Raw genomic sequence first — 15802 nt, forward strand, 5'->3', positions numbered from 1 at the left:
CGTGCCTGGCAACTACCTCTGTTCTACTTGCAATAGCTTGAGTGCGTATTTTTTAGCCTCCTGGTTCATGACGCATGGTTGCCTCGCCTGACAACCGAGCCTTCCATTCCATGAGATCAGAACCTTCGTGGTATAGGCTAGAATTATTGGCGGCCATTCCTAAAATTCGAAAAGTCTAAACTTTGTCTGTGGTATTCCGAGTAGGATCTGGGAAGGGATGACTGTGACGAGCTTCAAACTCGCGAGTGTTGGGCGTAGTGACAGATGCAAAAGGATCAATGGATCCTATTCCAACATGATTGAGAACCAACAGCTGATTAGCCGTGCGGTGACAGCTCATTTGGAACATTTTTACTGAGAGGACGGGAGGTAGCCATTGACAATGGTGAAACCCAACATAAGCTTGCCATGGAAAGGAGTATGAATGATTGGAAGAAGGCAATAGGAAAGCAGAGGTTCAGAAGGAACAAAGCATCTTCATACGCTTATCTGAAATTCTCATCAATGAATTACATAAGTATCTCTATCTTTATTTTATGTTTTATTCATCTTTTAATTATCAATTCTCCATAACCACTTAAATCTGCCTAACTGAGATTTACAAGATGACCATAGCTTGCTTCAAGCCGACAGTCTCCGTGGGATAGACCCAGTGCACTTGCTGGTTAGTTGTGCGGAGTTGTGATAAATAGTTGAGATTACAATTGTGCGTACCAAGCTGTTCGTGCCATTGATGATCACAATTTCGTGCACCAACATCACACACTTGTATGGAAAATATAAAGGAGCTCTTTAAGTTGTAGTATCACAGGACGACAATAAAAATATTGTGCCTCTCGCATTTGCCATAGTTGAGGGTGAGACTGCCGATGCATGGCACTTTTTTCTTAGCCATTTGCGAACACATGTGGTGAATCGAGATGGTATTGATCTTATCTCTGACCGACATGAGTCCATTAGCTCAGCCATAGCTCGTAGCAATGGAGCATGGCAGTATCTGAGAGCTATTCACATGTTTTACATTAGACACATAGCATCCAACTTCTTGAGGAGGTTTAAGGAACCATATGTGCAGAAGCTGATCGTCAACATAGGTGAATAAATTACAATATTTTTATTATTATGTGGCGATGTTGATAATAACAACATTATTTATTATCTGAGTTGTGTTGTTCTTTTGTGGCAGGCTATTTTAGAACGGTGCGTGAATTCAATATGTGTTACCAAAGATTATGTGAGTGGAGTGAGGCTTACAAGCTCTAGCTCGACAATATCCCTCGGTCGCAATATGCTTTGGCGTATGATGAGGGACATCGCTGGGGCCACATGACCACCAACCTAGTAGAGTGAATTAACGGAGTTTTGAAAAGGGCACGCAATCTACCTATCGTATCCCTTGTTAAGGCAACTTTTTACAGGCTAAATGAGTTGTTCACTAGGAAAAGGTCTGAGGTTGAGACTTGTATAAGTGCAGGACATGTATTCTCTAAATATGCAACTGAGAAAATTCAGTCAAATTAGCGTGCAGCGGGAAGAATCCAAGTTAACTTATTTGACCGGCAGAACGAGGTCTTTGAGGTGCGTAAGGTGCCCAGCAGCATGGATTTTGCGGTGAATCTTCGTCATCATCATTGTGACTGTAGCGAGTTTCAGGTACATTGAATTCCTTGTCGCCATGTCCTTGCTTGTTGTGCAAACCAGCGGCTTGATTGGAAACAATATGTGCATGAGGTATATAGGATGGAAGATATCCGAAAGGTGTATAGAACCCGATTCAGGCCGCTAGGAAATCCAACAACATGGCCAATACATCAAGGAGCAAGACTAATACCCAATCCCTACCTCAAGCGAGTAACCAAAGGTCGCCCTAAAAAAACTCGCTTCTTAAATGAAATGGATATGCGTGATGATGAGCGGATATTTTATACGCTATTTGGCATCATTTTCATATAGTTTTTAATATGTTTTGTTTAAGTTTTATTATGTTTTCATAGATTTTAGTGCAAAACTCACATTTTTGGATTCTACTTTGAGTTTGTGTGTTTTATGGTGATTTCAGGTATTTTCTAGCTGAAATTGAGGAGTTTGAGCAAAAGTCTGATTCAGAGACAGAGAAAGAACCGCAGATGCTGTCAGATTCTGACCTCCATGCACTCGAAGGAGCATTTCTGGAGTTACCAAAGTTCAAATGGTGCACTCTCAATGGCTATCGAAAGCTAACATCCAGGGCTCTCCAAAAATATATAATAGTCCATACTTTGCTTTGGAAATGAAGGCCCAAAACTGGTGTTCAACGCCAGCCACCTACCCTATTCCTGGCATTGGACGCCCAAAAGGGAGCAGCTGGCGTCCAACACCCAAAAGGGAGTCCCAAGCCAGCGTTCAACAACCGTAAGGAGTCCTAGCACGTGGAGACACCCTTGACTCAGCCGAAACAATCACCAAGTGGGTCTGAAAAGTGGATTTTTGCACTATAAGTCAAGTCTATCATATTTCTGTAATCCTTAGTTATTAGATTAGTATATATAGGAGAAGATCACTAATGTTTAGGATCTTCTACCTGAACTCTTGCCCACTTTTACATTATTTTCGAATTACATTGTAAAGTATGAGTCACTAACCTCCTAAGGTTAAGGTTAGGAGCTCTGCTGATTCTTATGAATTAATAATATCACTATTCTACTTCAATCTATGCTTGATTCAATTCTAAGATGTGTCTTCGTTCTTCATCCTAACGAATTGGGAGTTTAACTTGACCGTCATCCCTATTCACATGGGTTCTTGCAAGTCCTTGACGGGATATTACTGAACCACAAGTTTGATTATACATCTCTTAGACGGCTAATCCACGGCTTCGTTGGGGACTTCTCGAGACATCAGTTCAGCCGAGGTGCGGGACGATTAAGGCCTTTGTGGTATAGGCTAGAACCAAAGAAGCATCATTCTCTGATCCGGAAGATCCGACCTTGTCTGTGGTATTTTGAGTAGGATCACCAAGGGAATGGACTGCTAAAGCTTCACCTCCGTTCAGATTGGATGACTGCTGACCCGGTGTTTGATCTGAAGTAGAGGAGATTAATGACCGCTAACCCAGCATTAATCATATACAACCTGCCATGGAATGAATCAAACAGAAGTTTGAGTAGATGGTGAGAAAAGTTGATCCAGAAGGAAGAAGCATCTCTGAAGCCTCAACCATTCTCATACTATTAATTTCACATCTATCTAGTAACGCTTTATTTTTTATCTATTTTTATGCATTTTCTCGTGACAACCATAGTTTCTATTCGCCTGACTAAGATCTACAAGATAGCCATTGCTTGCTCAAACCAACAATCTCCGTGGTATCGACCCTCACTCACCTGAGGTATTACTTGGACGACCCGGTATACTTGCCGGTCTATTTGTGTGAAACGTGCGAAGCCAGTTTCGTGCACCAAGTTTTTGGCACCGTTGCCGGGGATTGTTCGGAATTGAAAAACTACCGGATTATCTTGTTGCTTAGATTAGGTACTTTTTACTATTTTGTTTCGAGTTTTTTGTTTTCTTTTCAAAAAATTTTTCAAAACCTTTTCTTTTCTTTATTGATCTTTGTCTTTTGTTTGAGTCTTTTGTTCTTGTTTCTCGCTAAAGTTTCGAACTTTCTGGTGTCTTTTTTAAAAAATTTTCAAAAATAGTGTCTTTTGTTTGAGTTTAGTGTCAATTCTTAAGTTTGGTGTCCCTTGTACGTTTATCTTTTCTTTAAATTTTTCGAAAATTGTTCTTAGTATTCTTTCTTGGTATTCAAGTTGTTCTTGTCTCTTTTCTTGTTTTGATCTCAAAAGTTTTAAGCTTGGTGTCTTTTGGTATTTTTCTTTTTAATTTTTGAAAAAATTAGTGTCTTTGATCTAAAAATTTTAAGTTTAGTGTCTTTTAGTTATTTTTCTCCTTCCTCATTAATTCAAAAAATCAAAAATAAAAAAAATATATTTTCTATCTTTATTCAAACAATTTTCGAAAATCTTGCTTATTTTGATTTAAAAATTTTTAAAGATAGTGTTTTCTTGTTAGTGAAGTCAAATTTCAAATATTATCTTTTTAATTCTTTCCAAATCTTTTCTTTTAATTTGTTCCTATCTTATCTTTCTTTTAAAATTTTAAAATTCGAAAACTTTTTCAAATATTTATCTTATCTTATCTTAATTTTAAATTTCAAAATCAAATCTTTTCAAAAATTAAATCTTTTCAAATCTTTATCTTATCTTGCTTCAATTTCAAAATTCAAAATCAAATCTTTTCAATTCTTATCTCATCTTTTTGACTTTTCCTTTCAAATTTTAAATTTCAAAATTTTTAAAAATCAAATCTTTTTCAAATCTCCTATCTTATCTTATTTTCAAATCTTTCTTAATTAGTTACTTGTTTTCTCTTTCTATCTTTTTTTTAAAATTTCCTAACTAATTCCTCTCCTATTTTCGAAACTTCTCTTCTATTTCTCTCTCTTCTTTTTCGAAAACTACCTTCTAATTTTCAAATCTTTTTAGTTAATTAGCTTTTAATTTCCTATTAAATAAATAAAATAAAAACAAAAATATTTTAATTCCAGTTTCTCTATTTACTTCTTAATTCTTGAATGCTTTACCCCCTCTATTTGAATTCTTCTTCTTATTCTTCTATCTTCATTCTTCTTTCTTCTTCACATCTCACAGGGAGTTCTCTATCCTTTGACATAGAGCTCCCATTCTCTTTCTTTCTTGCTTTCTTTTTCTTGTTTATGAGTAGGAACAGAGATAAATAACCTCTCTTTGATCCTGATCCTGAACTTGAGAAGACCCTAAGGAAGCGTTTACAATAAGTTAAAGCACAACATTCCGAAAGAGACCCCACAGAACTTTTTGAACAAGAAACTGAAAATACAGACATGGCAGTCGAACAGAATAATGGAGAAGATGTAAGGAAGGTTCTTGGTGACTTCACTGCACCGACTTCTAACTTCTATGGAAGAAGTATCTCCATACCTGCCATTAGAGCAAATAACTTTGAGCTTAAGCCTTAGTTAGTCTCTCTAATGCAACAGAATTGCAAATTTTATGGACTTTCACTCGAAGATCCACATCAAATCCTATCTAAATTCTTACAAATCTGTGACACTGTTAAGACCAATGGAGTGGATCCTGAGGTCTACAGGCTTATACTTTTCCTTTTTGCTGTTAGAGACAGAGCTAGGATATGATTGGATTCTCAACCTAAGGAAAGCCTAGACTCTTGGGAAAAGTTGGTCAATGCTTTCTTGGCCAAGTTCTTTCCACCTCAAAAGATGAGCAAGCTCAGGGTGGAAGTTCAAACCTTCAAACAAAAAGAGGGTGAATCCCTCTATGAAGCTTGGGAAAGATACAAGCAACTGATCAGGAGATGTCCTCCTGATATGCTCTCAGAATGGACTATCCTAGGAATCTTCTATGATAGTCTATCTGAGATGTCCAAAATGTCACTGAACCATTCTGCTGGTGGATCACTCCACTTAAAGAAAATGCCTGAAGAGGCACAAGAACTCATTGAAATGGTTGCAAATAATCAATTCATGTATACTTATGAGAGAAACCCTGTGAACAATGGGGTAGCTCAGAAGAAAGAAGTCCTGAAAGTTGAAACTCTGAATGCCATATTAGCTCAGAACAAGATCTTGACCCAGCATGTCAGTATGATCTCTTAGCATTTGATTGGATCACAAGCTGCAACTGGCAGCATGCAAGAAGCCTCCTATGAAGGAGATGCGTATGATCCAGATCAACCTACAATGGAAGAGATGAATTACATGGGAGAACCCTATAGAAACACCTACACCTATAACTCCTCATGGAGAAACCATCCTAACCTTTCTTGGAAGGATCAACAAAAGCCTCAGCAAGGCTTCAACAATAATCAAGGTGGAAGAACCCAGAATAGGTTCAACAATAGACCACCATTCCCACATTCTCAACAATAGATGGAGACTTCTAAGCAAAGTCTTTTTGACTTAGCAACCATAGTCTCTAAACTCTCTAAGACCACTCACAATTTCATAACAGAAACTAAGTCCTCTATCAGAAATCTGGAGGTACAAGTTGGTAAGTTGAGCAAGAGAATCCCTGAGACCCTTTCTAACACTCTCCCAAGTAACACTGAAGTAAACCCAAGGAAAGAGTGCAAGGCCATCACTAAAAAAGCTGAGGCCGAATCTGAAGGGGATACTTTGGCGTTGAACGCCAGTAAGAAAGTCCTTACTGGGCATTCAACGCCCAAAGAAGCACCATCACTGGCATTGAATGCTAGTAAGGAGGTCCTTACTGGGTGTTCAACGCCCAAAGAGACACAATAACTGGCATTGAACGCCAGTAAAGGGATACAAGCTGGGCGTTCAACGCCCAAAGAGACACAAGTCCTAGCGTTGAATGCCACAATAGGGATAGTTGGCGACCTTAAGCCCACTGAGAACTCCTCTATTGAAGAACTGATAGAACCCAAGGTTCATGAGGAGCCCATTGAAGTTCCCTTGAATGCTTGGTTGAAGATCATAGAATCTGAAGAGTACTCTTCCTCTGATGAGGAAGAGAAAACTAGGGAGGAGCAAGTTGCTCGGTACCTAGGAATTCTGATGAAGCTGAATGCCAAGTTATTTGGAACAACGACTTTGGAGGAAGAATCTCCAGTGCTAACCAAGGAACCCAATGCCTTGGTTCAGCAGAAGTTACCTCAGAAGAAGCCGGATCCTGGACATTTCTTAATTCCTTGCACCATAGGTACCATGACATTTGATAAGGCTCTGTATGACCTAGGATCAAGCATAAACCTCATGCCTCTCTCTATAATAGAGTGGCTGGGAATCTTTGAGGTACAAGCTACAAGAATCTCACTAGAGATGGCAGACAAGTCCATGAAAAAGGCTTATAGACTGGTAGAAGATGTCTTGGTAAAGGTTGAAGACCTTTACATCCCTGTTGATTTCATAATCTTGGATACTGGGGAGGAAGAGGATGAATCCATCATCATCAGAAGACCCTTCCTAACCACTGCCAATGCCATCATTGATGTGGCAAAGGGAGAGCTGATTTTACAGTTATGGGAGGACCACATCTTGTTCAAGATACCTACCCCTATCTCTCCCTTTGACAAAAGAGAGACAGTTGTGCAACACCTAGTGTTCTTACCCTCTCTCTCTCAGTGCAGAGCTATACAGAGCCCCCAGACACCAACCCTAAGTTTGGTGTTGGGCAGCCATCATTAAGCACTAAGAACACTGGTACTAAGAAAAAGGTACCAAAGGGCTGGAGGGACAAGAAGATCCCTACTGAAGGACTCTCACCTGGCATGAGAGTTATTTTCATTGACAATCCAGTCATTCCACACACTGTGAACAGGATCCTATCTCTAGAACATGTGAAACTTATCCATGAGAGCACAGGCAAGAAGTTCACTGTAAGGGGCAAAATTCTGAGCCCCTATCCATCTATGTAAGGAGCTAACCGTCAAGCTAGTGACGTTAAAGAAGTACTTGTTTGGAGGAAACCCAACCATAATTAAAGTTATTTCCGTTTTCATTAAGTTTATCAGTTTAATTTTTATATTTGTTTAAGTTTGTGATCATGTGCAGTAGTTAGCACAGAAACAGAAACTGTCAGAGCTGGAAACAGAACACCCTGAAGCAAGTACCTTGTTGGCGTTGAACGCCAGACAAGGGGCCTGAGTGGGCGTTCAATGCCCATGAAGAGTAGCATTGCTGGCATTGAACACCAGCCAAGGAGCATGAAGCTGGCGTTGAACACCAGCCATGGGGCAGAGACTGGGTGCTCAATGCCCAGCAGAGGCACAAACCTGGCGTTGAACACCAGGGAGGAGGCCCCCAATGGGCATTCAATGCCCTCTGAGGAGCATATAGTTGGCATTGAACGCCAGCCAGGAGCAGGAGCTGGGTGTTCAACGCCCACAAGGGAACAGAGAATTCAAATTTCCCAGCCTCCCAGGATCATTAGGTCCCACAAAATCTCCACCTACCCCACCTTCTTCTTTCTTTTACTTTCACTCTTTCCTACACACTCTTACCCATAAACCATAAACTAATCACTTCCATATTTCTTCCCAGAACCATTATAACTCCCACCAACCCCTATCCACTTTGAATTCAAAATTTCCCACCTATTTCCCTCCCATTCATTCAAACCCCACCCTAAAGCCCCACTTGGCCGACTCCTCCTCTCCCCCTTTCTCTACCACTTCTCTTCTTCTTCTACTCTTTTCTTCCCTTTTGTTCTTATTTTGCTCGAGGACGAGCGAACCTTTTAAGTTTGGTGTTGGAAAAGCCTTACTTTTTGCTTTCCATTCCCACTTATGGCACCCAAATTCGGAGAACCCTCTAGAAAGAGGAAAGGAAAAGTAGTTGCTTCCACCTCTGAACCTTGGAAAATGGAGAGATTCATCACTAAAGCTCATCAAGACATTTATGAAGTAGTGGCAAAGAAGAGGGTGATTCCTGAAGTCCCCTTTAGGCTAAAAAAGAATGAGTACCCGGAGATCCGAAGAGAAATCCAGAGGAGAGGTTGGGAAGTCTTAACTAATCCTATTTCAGAAGATGGAATCTTGATGGTGCAAGAGTTCTATGCTAATACATGGGTCACTAAAAACCATGACACTAGTGTGAACCCACATCCAAAAAATTGGAGCACCATGGTCCGAGGGCGACCCTTGGATTTTAGCCCAGAAAGTGTAAGGTTGACGCTCTATTTGCCAATGATGCAAGGAGACCCACATCCTTACACTAGGAGAGTCAATTTTGATAAGAGACTGGACCAAGTCCTTTCAGACATTTTTGTGGAAGGAGCTCAGTGGAAGAGGGATGCTCAAGGCAAGCCTATCCAACTAAGATGGCTTGACCTCAACCATGTAGCTAGAGGATGGTTGGAATTTATCCAACGCTCTATCAACCCTACTAGCAATTGGTTAGAAGTGACCATTGATAAAGCCATCATGATTCATTGCATCATGATTGGGAGTGAGTTGGAGGTACATGAGGTAATACCTCAAGATTTGTACAAGAAAGCTGAAAAGCCTTCCACCTTAGCAAGGTTGGCATTCCTCTACCTTATCTGTCACTTATGCAATTCAACTGAAATTGTCATAGAAGGAGACATCCCTATTGAAGAGGACAAGCCCATCACTAAAAGAAGGATGGAGCAACAAGAGATCCTACACATGCACCTCAACAAGAGCATGTGGAGCTGCCTCAATAAGAAATCTCTGAGATGGCTCAAGGGATGCTTTTTCCTCCCCAAGGCTATTGGGACCAATTACACATTTCTCTAGGAGAATTAGACTCCAACATGAATTAACTAAGGATGGGACATCAAGAGCACTCCACTATCCTCCATGAAATAAGAGAAGATCAAAGAGCCATGAGGGAAGAATAACAGAGGCAGGGGGTGACATAGAAGAGATCAAGCGGTCCATTGGCTTCTCTAGAGGAAGCAGCAGTCACTGTCACTAAGGTGGATCCGTTCCTTTTATCTCTTGTTGCTTACGTTATTTTTTCTGTTTTCCATGTACTCTATCTTATTGTCTGTTTCTAGTGCATGATCATCTTTATTTATGTCTTAAAGCTATGAAATATTCCATGCATCTCTCACCTTACTTAAAAGAAAAATTTTATTTGAAAAAGAGAATTAAGATTCATGAATTTTGAGTTATATATTAAGAATAGTTCAATTATTTGATGTCGTGGCATTGCTTTTATTTTCTAAATGCATGAATGAACCGTGCATATTTGATTTTGGAGTAAAGAATGTTGGCTCTTGAAAGAATGATGATGAAAAGAAGTATTATTGGTAATCTGAAAAATCCAAAAATTGATTCTTGAAGCAAGAAAAAGCAGCATGCAAAAAAAAGAAAAAAAAAGAAATATATATGCGAAAAAAGCAAGCAGAAAAAGAAATAAAAAAGAAAAAGCCAATAGCTCTTAAAACCAAAAGGCAAGAGCAAAAAGCCAATAGCTCTTTAAACCAAAAGGCAAGAGCAAGGATCCAAGGCTTTGAGCATCAATGGTTAGGAAGGCCTAAAAGAAATAAAATCTTGGCCTAAAAAGTTCAATTGAACTCCTCCCCTAACTATATGCTTGTGGTGTGAGAGTGTCAAGTGAAAAGCTTGAGACTGAGCAGTTAAAATTGTAATCTAAAGCAAAAAAAGTGTGCTGAAGAACTCTGGACACCTCTAGCTGGGGATTATAGCAAAGCTGAATCACAATCCGAAAGGGTTCACCCAGTTAAGTGTCTGTGGCGTTTATGTATCCGGTGATAATACTGAAAAATAATGCGCTTAGGGCCATAGCCAAGACTAAAAAAAGAGCTGTGTTCAAGAATAAAAAAGAACTGAACTAGGAGAGTCAATAATATCATGAGGATTCTAAGTTCCTAAAGATGCCAATTATTCTGAGCTTCAAAGGAAAGTGAGATGCCAAAACTATTCAGAAGCAAAAAGCTACTAGTCCCGCTCATCTAATTGACTCTGAGCTTCATTGAAAACTCTGAGATTTATTGTATCCTTCTCTTCTATTTATCCTACTTTGTTTTTGGTTGCTTGAGAACAAGCAACAATTTAAGTTTGGTGTTCTGATGAGCGGATATTTTATACACTTTTTGGCATCATTTTCATATAGTCTTTAATATGTTTTGTTTAAGTTTTATTATGTTTCCATAGGTTTTAGTGCAAAATTCACATTTTTAGATTCTACTGTGAGTTTGTGTATTTTATGGTGATTTCAGGTATTTTCTGGCTGAAATTGAGGAACTTGAGCAAAAGTCTGATTCAGAGACAAAAAAAGGATTACAGATGTTGTCAGATTATAACCTCCATGCACTCGAAGGAGCATTTCGGGAGCTACAAAAGTTCAAATGGCGCGCTCTTAACGGCTATAGAAAGCTAACATTCAAGTTTTTCCAGAAATATATAATAGTTCATACTTTGTTTTGGAGATGAAGGCCAAAAACTGGCGTTCAATGCTAGCTACCTACCCTATTCCTGGAATTGGACGCCCAAAAGGGAGCAACTGACGTCCAACGCCCAAAAGGAAGTCCCAAGCCAGCGTTCATTGACCATAAGGAGTCCTAGCACGTGGAGACACCCTTGGTTCAGCCCAAACACTCACCAAGTGGGCCCGAAAAGTAGATTTTCTCACTACAAGTCAAGTCTATCATATTTCTGTAATCCTTAGTTATTATATTAGTATATATAGGAGAAGATCACCCATGTTTAGGATCTTCTACCTGAACTCTTGCCCACTTTTACATTATTTTCGAGTTACATTGTAAAGTATGAGTCACTAACCTCCTAAGGTTAAGGTCATGAGCTCTGCTGATTCTTATGAATTAATAATATCACTATTCTACTTCAATATATGCTTGATTCCATTCTAAGATGTATCTTTGTTCTTCATCCTAATGAATTGGGAGTGTAACTTGACCGTCATCCCTATTCACATGGGTTCTTGTAAGTCCTTTCCGGGATAGTACTGAACCACAAGCTTGATTATACATCTCTTAGACGGCTAATCCACGGCTTCGTTGGGGACTTCTCGAGACATCAGTTCAGCCGAGGTGTGGGGCGATTAGGGCCTTTGTAGTATAGGCTAGAACCAAAGAAGCACCATTCTCTGATCCAGAAGATCCAACCTTGTCTGTGGCATTTTGAGTATGATCACCAAGGGAATGGATTGCTAAAGCATCACCCCCGTTCAGATTGGATGACCGATGACCCGGCGTTTAATCTGAAGCAGAGGAGATTAATGACCGCTGACCCGGCGTTAATCATATACAGCCTGTCATGGAATGAATCAAACAGAAGTTGGAGTAGATGGTGAGAAAAGTTGATCTAGAAGGAGGAAGCATCTCCGAAGGCTCAACCGTTCTCATACCACTGATTTCACACCTATCTAGTAACGTTTTATTTATTTATCTATTTTTATGCATTTTCTCGTGACAACCATATTTTCTATCTGCTTGACTAAGATCTGCAAGATAGTCATTGCTTGCTCAAACCAACAATCTCCGTGGGATCGATCCTCACTCACCTGAGGTATTACTTGGACGACCCGGTATACTTGCCGGTCTATTTGTGCGAAACGTGCGGAGCTAGTTTTATGCACCACGTGACATGCGTGGTCCTAGGCATTGCAGACTTTGTGGAGGTGAGGGTCATAACCGAACTTGATGCCCACACCGTGCCAGATCTAATGCTAGTGGCTCGGCTCCAAATCCCTAGTTCTCATATTAGAGGTACTGGAATAACTCGGTTGTATCGAATGCTTTAATTGTGTTAGTTGTATTCTTCATTCTTTTGTTTAGTATTGTATCTACTGCTTTAATTAATGGATTTGGATCCTCTAAATTTTGAATTTGTACTTTAGAGGGTAAAGTGTAATCTTCTATCCTTGAATGATTTTTCTCTCATATTTATTCTTGGTCCTACCTACAAAATAAATGGTGAGAGATCACACTTTATTCTCTAAAGTGAAATACAAAATTTAGAGGATCCAAATCCTTAATTAATATAGTTACTTGAAGATATTTGTGTTGAATTATGTTATTGCAACTTTTTTAGAATTAATTTCAAAGTTCACATTGCGAATAGGTCTGGGAATAATAGAAAGTCATCTATGAAGATAACACAACTCGTACAAACTTATATTGCGCAAATCTACTAACTAAATTGCATAATAACTCATTTAAAGATATTTTTCTTCATTTTTGAGCCACCTTGGAACATCCTCTTTTGAGCCTTTTTCTTGATCTTTGAAGGACTCCATTTATTTTGACTTTTACGAATCGGCTCAACCCTAAGATTATAGCCCTTGCCACGAACCACTTAATTGGAGCTGTCATATGTTGCACTTGCATGATAACTATAATAAATAAGAACAATCCTACATAAGATAAAACAACAAGAAATACAATTTTAATTAGGCGACAATACTAGTAACTTACCCGCACCAGGCTCATCAACCTCATCCTTACGCGCACTAGGCTCATCAACCTCATCCTCACCTGCACCAGGTTCATTAACTTCATCCCCACCTACACTAGGCTCATCGAACTCATCGTCTTCCTCCTCGACATCCCCGGGCATACAAATACCTCTTAGGGATTGGCGACATCCAATTCCTCTGTGGACACTCCTATTCGAATCAACAAAATGTCGTGGCATGGAGTATTCTGAAGAGGACTATGATTGATGCCTCAAATCTTAAGACAAACGATCGGGAACAATTTGAGCAGCTGGAAAATTCTCATGTCATGCCTCTTGGGCAACTGGTGTATGATCTTGAGTAGAGAATAAATCATTGACCCACTGATATGACTCTGGACACTCCTAAACCCAATCCATAATGTGTCTATATGCATCTGTTTCCTGTCCTAATAGGTCTTGTAGTTGTGACGATTCTTGCTGCGGTGGATGTGACGGTATGTATTCGTTGCACATGGTGGGTGCCTGGTTGTTGGTCTATGTGTAAAACCCGGTTAATTAATGGCTAATTAATCCATAAATTAAAATATATTCTAGAGGAGGAGAAAATGGGATTTTTATGGTTTAATGTGATAGAAAAATTTAAAACGAGAATTTCGACACCAATTTTAAAGAAATCGGTCCAAGATTGGGCCGAACGGCCCAAATTGGGCCAACCAAACCCAATTTGGGCCCAAGGCCCAGCCAAGTTTCATTTAATTAATGAAGCTTAGCCCTCTCTCCTCCAAGAACACACACTCACGCTGAAATTAGAAAGGGGAAAGGGGGAGGAAACATAAACCCTTGCTCCAACTTCAATTGATCATATCTTTTGATCCGGAGCTCTGATTGACGCACCGTTTGCGGTCACGTGACTGCGGTGTTGAGTTCTACAAAATTCATACAATCAATCTTAAGGTAAGCCACGTTTTCTTCTTCGAACTCCAGTTCTTGATTTCGAGTTTCATGGGTAAAAATGTTGAGATTTTGAGCTCATTTATGTTGTAGGCTCAAATTAACTTGAGGAGAAGGCTTGTTCTTTCCTCTTTGGTTCTTGGGTGAGGTAAGGGATCTCAAACCCTAGTGAAAGTGTTGAACTTGAGGTATTGGGTATTGAGTTATTGTGTTTTGATGTGATATTATGGCTTAGGCATTATATATGTGTGTTTTGGAGCTTGATTGGTGATTTTGGAAGCTTTGGTGTGGAGCCCCAAGCTTGGAAAATCTGTTGGTGGAGTTTGGGATCCTTGGAAGTTGAGTTTGAGAGTGTTTCGGGTGGAACGAAAATCGGCCAAGGTATGATTTTGGTTTCCTGTATCTAAAATGTAATGTTGTGTGAAAACGTAGGCTAGTGGCCTTAGGATAGGGTTTTGTATTAATAAGTTAGTTGATGAATAATATATATGTGTGGTTATGTATGTATTTGGTGGATTATGAGATGTTGATGTAATTGTAGGGTGATTTGGATTTGAATTGGATATATGAATTATGATGATAATGGTTGGTAAGAATGAAATGTTGTATGTGATGTGTATTAATGTGTTTAATTGATGATTATGTGGAGGCTCTTGTTGATGAGCATGGGAGAATGTAAAATTGATATGTGAGGACATATGGTAATTGGTAAATTTGAATGTTGATTGGAAATTGAGATATGAAATGGTGATTTGATGTGGGATTTGTTAGATTGAGATATTGGTTAAATATGGTGTAATTGATGGGTTGATGCTTGAATGAGGTTTGGGAATGGTTAATATTGGAATGGTTTAAGTTTTGGAGTTGATTTTGTTTGGATTTGGTAAGTATATGTTTTGAAATGGGGAGTTTGAGTTTTGGTAAAAATGAAATTTTGACAAACTTCAATGGATCATATCTTGAGCTATTGTTTTCGGAATTTGATGATTTTTTATCAAAAGAAAGATAATTTCATAAGCTTTAAAATGGTTTAAATTTGGTTGAAATCTAAATTTTGCGGAAGGAGATATGATCGTTGGAAGTTTGGGCTAAAAATCTTAATTCTGCAACTTCTGCAGAATTTGTGATTTCTAGTTTGTGTGCGCACGCACACTCCGCGAGAATTTAGTCCTGTGCGCATGCACAGCCTTGTGCATATGCACACGTAGAGATAGGGCTACTGATGGCAGTGCTAGCACGCCCTATGCGCACACACAACTAACGAAGAACTTTGAGCTGTGCGTACGCACAGACCTGTGCGCACGCACACCTTGGGAATGACACACTGGTGGCGGCGCTAGCACACATTGTGCGCGTGCTCCACCATGGAGATTTTGCTTTCTGTGCATGCACACAGACCTGTGCGTACGCACACTTTTAAAAATGCTTATGGGCATGTGCTCGCACACCCCTATGCGTACGCACGCGACCCAATTCTCTTCTAAAACTTCTGTTTTCAAGCTCTTCACATTCCCAACAAGCTCGTAACCTTTCGAGATGTTATTTCATGCTTATAAACCCCCAATTTCATCCTCTAATCTTAAATTGATATAGAATGCCTAGTGATTGAGAGAAAGCTAGGGAAGAGGGTAACTTGTGGAGGAAAAAAAGGGATGTTATGATGAGTTATGATGAGTTGTGATGATAGATGAGGATATGAGTTATTGAGGAGGATGATGGAGTATTGTATATGATATGAGCCTGAATGGCCGAGTATGAGGTGAGCCGAATGGCTGTGTGTGTTGATGATTATGGCTGGTTATGAATTATGATTTATAAGCCGGATGGCTGAGATGTATGTTAATATAAGGCTGTGATTTATATGTATATATGCTAAATTGTGATT

The sequence above is a fragment of the Arachis hypogaea genome, chromosome 11, assembly GCF_003086295.3.
Source record: "Arachis hypogaea cultivar Tifrunner chromosome 11, arahy.Tifrunner.gnm2.J5K5, whole genome shotgun sequence".
Classification (NCBI taxonomy): Eukaryota; Viridiplantae; Streptophyta; class Magnoliopsida; order Fabales; family Fabaceae; genus Arachis; species Arachis hypogaea.